Genomic DNA, 7738 nt, shown 5'->3' with positions numbered 1-7738 from the left:
CGCCATGTTGTTGTCTTAGTCACCTAGTCACACATGTGCTCAATCTGCACCCACATTGGTCAGTGTTTATATAATGCCCATTACTTGATAGTGATTTTGACTGTAAACCTCAAAGCATGTAAAGCAGTTGTGAAACATGATCCAGGCAGAGATAGATTATAGGTCTCAGTGTCCTCTTCTCCACACGCAGGCTGATGGACTTTATGGACTTGGTGGCAGAACTGAGGGGAACACAGTTCATCCGCTTGCCTCTTTACCCTCAAAAACAGAAACCCTCCCACAAGAGAGGTGAGTGGTGGTCAGTGTGGCCGTGGGAAATTGTGAGGAAGTGAGATCTCTTGGGTTGTTTGCCATTTATTTGCACAATTTAGCATTAGCATACAATTTTAGCAGAAAGATAACACATACGGTTTTGAAGTAGCCTACATGAGTATATGAACATCTGAGCAAGTTGACTGGTGGGTATTAACACTGTGGCTTCTCTGTCTCGTCTTCAGTGAGAGACAACTGGAGGAATTTGCTCACCAAAGGTCGGCTTCAGCAGGTAGGTTCAACTGGAGGATGCCTTACTGGTCTCAGTGTTTGCCTGAATCTATTTGTCTCAGAGACTCCATTCCTTTAGCCATTGTAAACTAAACTAGTTCATTCTTATTAAACTGGTATTATTCTTGCATGGCATGTTTGTTAATATTCCACTATATTCTGTCACCCAACTAAGGACTCTCATATAAATGCACAAGTTTTAACCTTTTAACCTCTCTCTCTCCCCCCACAGATTCCTGAGGAACAAGGTGACTTTGCCCCAGAGCTGGACGCCAGAATGGCCTCAGTCAACTAGGCCAACTTCTACCTCTGAAGACCCCATCTGTTCCCCTGACTTCCCTCAATCCTCTCCTTATCGATGTCTCCACAGAATACAATTAATTGTCATTCGTATTAAATCATTTTAATTCCCATACTACCCAAGTGTTGATAAATGGTATATGTAACAATCTTATGGCAGTCAGGGCCGGAGGCTGAGTTGAAGCTTTTCTAGATCTATTCTGGATTATACAAACATATAAAATCCGTTGATGTATGCGGGATCGCAGACAGGCATACCTCTTCTGACTTTCGCTTTTATAACAACATGTAAATCACCATACAATAAACAAGTGCACAAACAATCTAAACAACAATGCACACACAACATACACATTTCAAAAAAAAAATACTGTGCTCCATCTGATTCCCAGTGATGACTGTATTTGGCAAACATGGCTGCCTCCAACCCTACACTTCTCAGTGCCATTTTATGGCAAGTGATTCGACAGAAGTGGTCTTGGCAATTCAGTCAACGGCACTGTAGTTAGAAAAATGTGAGGTGTATTATCAGTATTCCTTTCTGTTCATGGCTGTTGCGTTCCAATATCAGTCTCCATTCGTCTCTGATCCCAAAATATGTTTCTTCTGTCAACATTTCAGAGCCTGAGCAGACAACTTTAAGCAGTGTTACGAAACCTATTATAGTAATAATATTAGTGTTATGAGACCTATTATAGTACAGTTATTATTGGCCATAAGTGAAGGGGAAACCGCATGTCCTAGCGTTTTGGATTTGTCATTCTATCATTTATGGGTACTTAACTTAACTTATGGGTGCATAAGACAAACCCGAGCTTATGTCCAAACAATGTAGCTGCACCTGAGGACCATACTACGAAGGGAGTTTAATCGACTCAGAATGAACGGGAAGTAAGGTGTGACAAACCCTGATTGCCTAAATTAGTGTTAAACGGTACTAAAACGGTAAGTTAGTTGACTCTGTTAACTGACCTAACTGAAGTATGTGCATGTTCGCCAACGTAGGCCGACTTTATGGCAAGTGATTCGACAGAAGTGGTCTTGGCAATTCAGTCAACGGCACTGTAGTTAGAAAAATGTGAGGTGTATTATCAGTATTCCTTTCTGTTCATGGCTGTTGCCTTCCAATATCCGGAGTCTCCATTCGTCTCTGATCCCAAAATATGTTTCTTCTGTCAACATTTCAGAGCCTGAGCAGACAACTTTAAGCAGTGTTACGAAACCTATTATAGTAATAGCCTAATATTAGTGTTATGAGACCTATTATAGTACAGTTATTATTGGCCATAAGTGAAGGGGAAACCGCATGTCCTAGCATTTTGGATTTGTCATTCTATCATTTATGGGTAGGCTACTTAACTTAACTTATGGGTGCATAAGACAAACCCAGATCAATGCACTAAAATGTAGATATTGCATCAGTAAATTACTGAAAAAGGTACAAAAGCAAAACGTTCTTGAAGTATAAATGTGCTTACCCAGCAGGTACTACAACCATGGCCCCGTTTCCCGAACGCGAAAAAGCACTTGAAATTGGTCGTAAGAGGGATCCTACGTTGCAGAGCAGTTTCCCGACGCCGCACTTAGCTTAAATTGTTCTTTCGCTGAGAAGAATTCTACGTGTGGTCAGGACCAGTAGTAACTTTCACACTTAGCGAACTTCACACTTAACTTCACACTTAGCGATGCAATCCACCAGGGGCGTCGCTTTTCTGACTGTGTAGTTAGGCTGCAATATTAGGAAATTGACATGTCATTGAGCCGGCCTGGAAATCAATCAAGAGGGTGGCACCTGCTACCCTATATCAAGGTAGTGCTGAGTTACACTCTTCGAGGAGTAAAGATGGCGGGTGCTGACAGACTAATTCGAATGAACAATAGGATTCGGCGACGGCGCAGCCGTCTTGTAATCATCAACGCGGAGCTGAGGGTGCGATTCAACCCCCTCGCGACATTATCAGATGGGGAGGTAATGTCATGTTATCGCCTGCCCCGGGGGGTAATCCTCCAGTTATTGGAGATCGTTTCCCCCCTGATATCTAGGGCAACAAGGCGCAACTATGCCCTGAGCCCCACGGTCCAGCTCCTGGCGGCATTGCGCTTTTATGCTACTGGGAGTTTCTTGCAGGTGGTGGGCGATGGAGTCGGGCTCAGCAGGGCAGCCGTGTCGAAGAGTGTGGCGGCCGTCACGGCTATATTGGCCCAACATGCACAGCACCACATACTTGTGGCAGAGACACCACAACAAAGGCTGACTGAGAACCAGCTGTTCCACCAAGTGGCGGGCATTCCCCGGGTGATTGGGGTGGTGGATGGCACGCTCATCCCTATTGCCAACCCAACGCTACTGGATGGGGCATTCATCTGCCGGAAGGGCTACTCGGCCTTGAATGTCCAGGTCGTCGTGGACTCAAAAGGCCTTTTCACGGACATCGTGGCGAAATGGCCAGGAAGCGCCCACGACGCCTTCATCTGGGCCGACTCAGCTGTGGGGCGGGATGCGGCCGCAGGAGTGTTTGGGAGGGGGATCTTCCTCGGGGATAGTGGCTACCCGCTCAGATCCTACCTCCTTAGGGCTCAGATACACATACGCATTTTTGTAAAAACGGGACGCGAGCAAATGCATTGATTCCTATGGTACGGCGCGTTTAAAGCGTGCACCCCTTCTCCACCACGCCTTGCGTCTTTGAAGCGTTTTTTAGGTGCGCTTAAAAGTTGAACTATTCTCAACTTTCCAGCGCAAGTCAGGGAAGCGCACCGCTTCTGTTTTGGCCGCCGCACTTTGCCAAGGCGTTACTGAAGCGTTTCTGCCTGAAAAAAGACGCGTATGTGTATCTGAGCCCTTACTCCTGTGGCCAATCCCGCTACCGCAGCTGAGGAGAACTACAACGCGGCCCACATCAGGACCAGTATGGAGGACTAAACATGACATAAGTATAAATAAATAAATACGTAAATAAATGCATAAATAACTAAATAAATGCTGAAATAAATGAATTAATAAATAAATGCATGAATAAATGTATAAATGCTTTATATTTATTTCTACATTTATTTATTTCTACATTTCTACATTTATTTATTTCTGTATTTCTGTGTCCATATGTAAATGAGGTAGGAGGTCCTAACCTCAGTCAACAGCATGATTGGTTACAGGAGTGTGCTCGATTCGGGTCTACTAGTTCTGCCTTACTGACGGAGCAGATTCGTGTGGGGTCGGCAATAGGCAGACCGAGACACAAGAAGCGGTTTTAACAACTGATGTTTGGGTGACTTTTATTATTGACTTAAATTAACCATAACTTTATGTTTTTGTTTAAACTTTATAATGCCAGTAGCCAATCAGATGATAGCCTACTACGGGCTCGCTGTTAAAGGACTTCTTCCGCACAAAGCGAGCTGTGGGACTGGTGCACAAGCTGCAGACAAATTGACTGAAGAAAAGTGTGCGTTTGAGTTGAGAGGGAAAGCAAAGCAAGATTCATTGCAGTTCGCAGTTGAAGAGAAAGATGACATGCTCTAAGAAGAGAAAGGAAGACAGCGAGAACCGAGCTTTTAAGGAGGAGTGGACAGACGTGTACGTTCATTCTGCCTGCGCGCAGCTGTAAGCCTGTGTGCCTGATATGCTCTCTGAGACGGTGGTTCTCGTCAAAAGCAGCAACGTGAAACGCCACTACGATATGAAGCACAAAGAATTTGATCAAAATAACCCTCTCAAATCCGAACTGCGAGCACAGAAAATACATGATCTTAAAGCCCAGTATGCCCTATCTTCCATCATCCTGACTAATTCATTCACTGCCCAACACCGAGCAAACAAGTGCATGAGTGCTGTAGCTGAAACTTTGCTAGGTTATATGCTGGACACTATGTTTAATGTAAATATGGAAAAACACAATAAACACTGTTGAAATATTATTGAAATGTAGACCTTCATTTGATCTGATAGTCAGTTGTTGACCAAACAGACACTGATACTACTAGCGCCTAAAGTACTTATATTGGCTAAATATGCCCCTGAATCATAATGCACACCTTGACTGTTGGTACATAAAACACACGCAGTCCTATATCAGTGAAATCAACGGTCATAAAAAATGCGTGATAGACCTCCGGACCCAAGCTTGAGGAAATGTTTTGAAACTGGAAACTTTAATTGGATACCCCTGGTGTACAGGAAAGTTGTTGGCTAGCAGCTCGCCCGCTCAGCTAACCGTTAGCTGCAGTTGTTGACATTTGTTAGTGATGCAGCTCTGGTTTAGTAATGGCATTTCTTTGTACGAGCGATTGCAAATGAATTACGATCATTAGCGAACGATTTAGAGAAGCATGCAACCGATTATGTTCAGTTTCGTCTGGATAGATTGATGAATGACTTGGCTCAGCTTGGCTCTTGCTTGGTTTGCAACATTACAGGGAGGAAGCCTTGGGATCGGGAATCGTTTGCATTTGTCTGGCTCTCCGATTTGACCAATCATGCTGTTGACTGAGGTTAGGACCTCCTACCTCATTTACATATGGACACAGAAATACAGAAATAAATAAATGTAGAAATGTAGAAATAAAGAAATGTAGAAATGTAGAAATGTAGAAATAAATATAAAGCATTTATACATTTATTTTTGCATTTATTTATTTATTCCTGTATTTATTTATACATTTATTTACGCATTTATTTATTTATTCCTGTATTTATTTATACATTAATTCATGCATTTAATTATTTATTCATTTATTTAATCATTTATTTATGCATTTATTAACGTATTTATTTATTTATTTATTTATGCATTTGTTTATACATTTATTTATGCATTTATTTATTTATTTATTTATTTATTTATTTATACTTATGTCATGTTTAGTCCTCCATAGACCAGGGGCCTGGTGGAGCGCGTGCTGGGTCGGTGGAAGCTGAGGTTCCGCTGTCTCCACCGCTCAGCGGGAGGGCTCCGGTTCACTCCGGAGCGGAGCACTCGGGTGATATTCGTCACAGCCCTGTTTTTGAACATTTGTTCCTGGATTTTCCTTTTTATTTGTCCTTTTTGGGTTTTTTTTTTTTATTATACTTTTTAAATTTTTTTTTATGATTATCATTATTTGTTTTCCTTTTTCCCCCCCCCAACTTTTCCTTTACAGTCACCAAGCACCCCACTTCCAGCACCTGTCACAAACACCACCCAAACACCACCCCTCCATCAGCCCAATGTCACCCCACAATGAGCCTACTGTTATCATTCAGCAGTGTGGCACCCATCAAATCACAATTGTCATGCTTAAAGCTAACCAACGTTAGCAGCTCACCAGCTCCAAGTTTGCATGCGTAAAGCGCACGTTACGCAGAGATTCACCAAGCACATGGGTTATGATTAATCGAAACATAAGTAGCGAAGTATTGAACCCCTCGACTGGCCCATGGCCAACTAAATAGAGGACGTACTGTATGTGATGTTCTTTCCTTTTCAAAGTGAATCCTGACATAAACCGTCTAAACAGACACATTTCATGCAAGGTTTGATAATACAATGACTGGACACAAAGTACATTTAGCACAAAATACCCCTTCCAACACAATTCCACTGAAACCGTATAGGAAACACACACAAAATTGAAATAAACAAAAGAGCTTTATTGGCATTGCAACGTCGTTTACAAAGGAGGGAATACCATTACTCCTTGACGAGGTGGAAGACAATAGGAGCATCCTATTGGGCCGCTTAAAGGGACATCATCAAACAAAACAAAGACCGCTGTCTGGACAACTATGGCAAGCAGAATGGCTGCTGCCAGCTCCTGCCCAGTCAGAATGTGGACAGTCGTGAGGAAGAAATGGCAAGACTCGCCCACACCAGAGGGGTGGCCGGAGCTCCAATGCCTCCTCGCCATCAGGTTGGAGGTGGACTGGGATTTGGGGCATCTGCAAGGAAGAAAGGTTGAATAGTGAAATTGAATGGAATACACTGGAGAATTGGACACTGTAAAATGTTACTCACCCTGAGGCGTCAGGAATAGGCTAAATGAGGGCCTCGCGGACTGCGCCTCCTGCAGCTCCAGCTGTCTCTGCTGGATCGCGAGTTGGGCCCTCATTATTTTTCACCTTCTCCCTCTCCACCTCCAACCTCTCCCTCTCCAGCTGCGCCCTCTCCCTCTCCACTTGCAACAGACCTTCGCTGCAGGTGCAGAGCCCGTTGCGACTCTGCCACCTGCCAGCTCTCGTCCGAGGTCTGCCGCGAGTCGGGAGGGAGCTGGGTGCGGTGGTGGGCGTGGCACTGTGGGATGGCGAGGAGGCATCGGAGCTCAGGGCTGGGGATGAGGCCCCGGGGGGCTGGGAGGTGGAAGCCCTCGCCCTCAGATCTATGCTCCCCGGGATCCCTTTGGAGGCAGTGTGGCCGATGATGGCCAGCACCCTATCTTCCTCAGGGGTGAGGGGTGGCGAGGTCTTGCCATTTCTTCCTCACGTCTGTCCACATTCTGACTGGGCAGGAGCTGGAAGCAGCCATTTTTCGAGCGATGTTTTTCCAGACAGCAGTCTTTGTTTTGTTTGACACTTGCCCTTTGAAGCGGCCCAATAGGATGCTCCTATTGTCTTCCATCTCCTCAAGGAGTACAAATATTTCCTCCTTTGCAAACGACGGCGCACGCCTTCTACGAGTAGCCTCCATCTTTTCATACGGACAACTACCCACAGGTTCTAATATAAGATGCATCAGCCAATCCTAGTGCATAATCAATACATTGGAATCACCTGCAATCAGTGATCACCCAAACACAGATGAACAACTAGGCTAGCCTAAGTGTGGGCGTTTGTCAATCACATTTTGGGTCGTGCTGTATTCATAGTCTGTTTGCTATTTCATCGGAGCGCGTTTTTAAATAATTCATTCAGCACACGCGC

This window comes from Sprattus sprattus (genome assembly GCF_963457725.1).
Source record: "Sprattus sprattus genome assembly, chromosome: 8".
In the NCBI taxonomy this organism is placed as follows: domain Eukaryota; kingdom Metazoa; phylum Chordata; class Actinopteri; order Clupeiformes; family Clupeidae; genus Sprattus; species Sprattus sprattus.
This window is presented reverse-complemented; position numbering follows the sequence as displayed.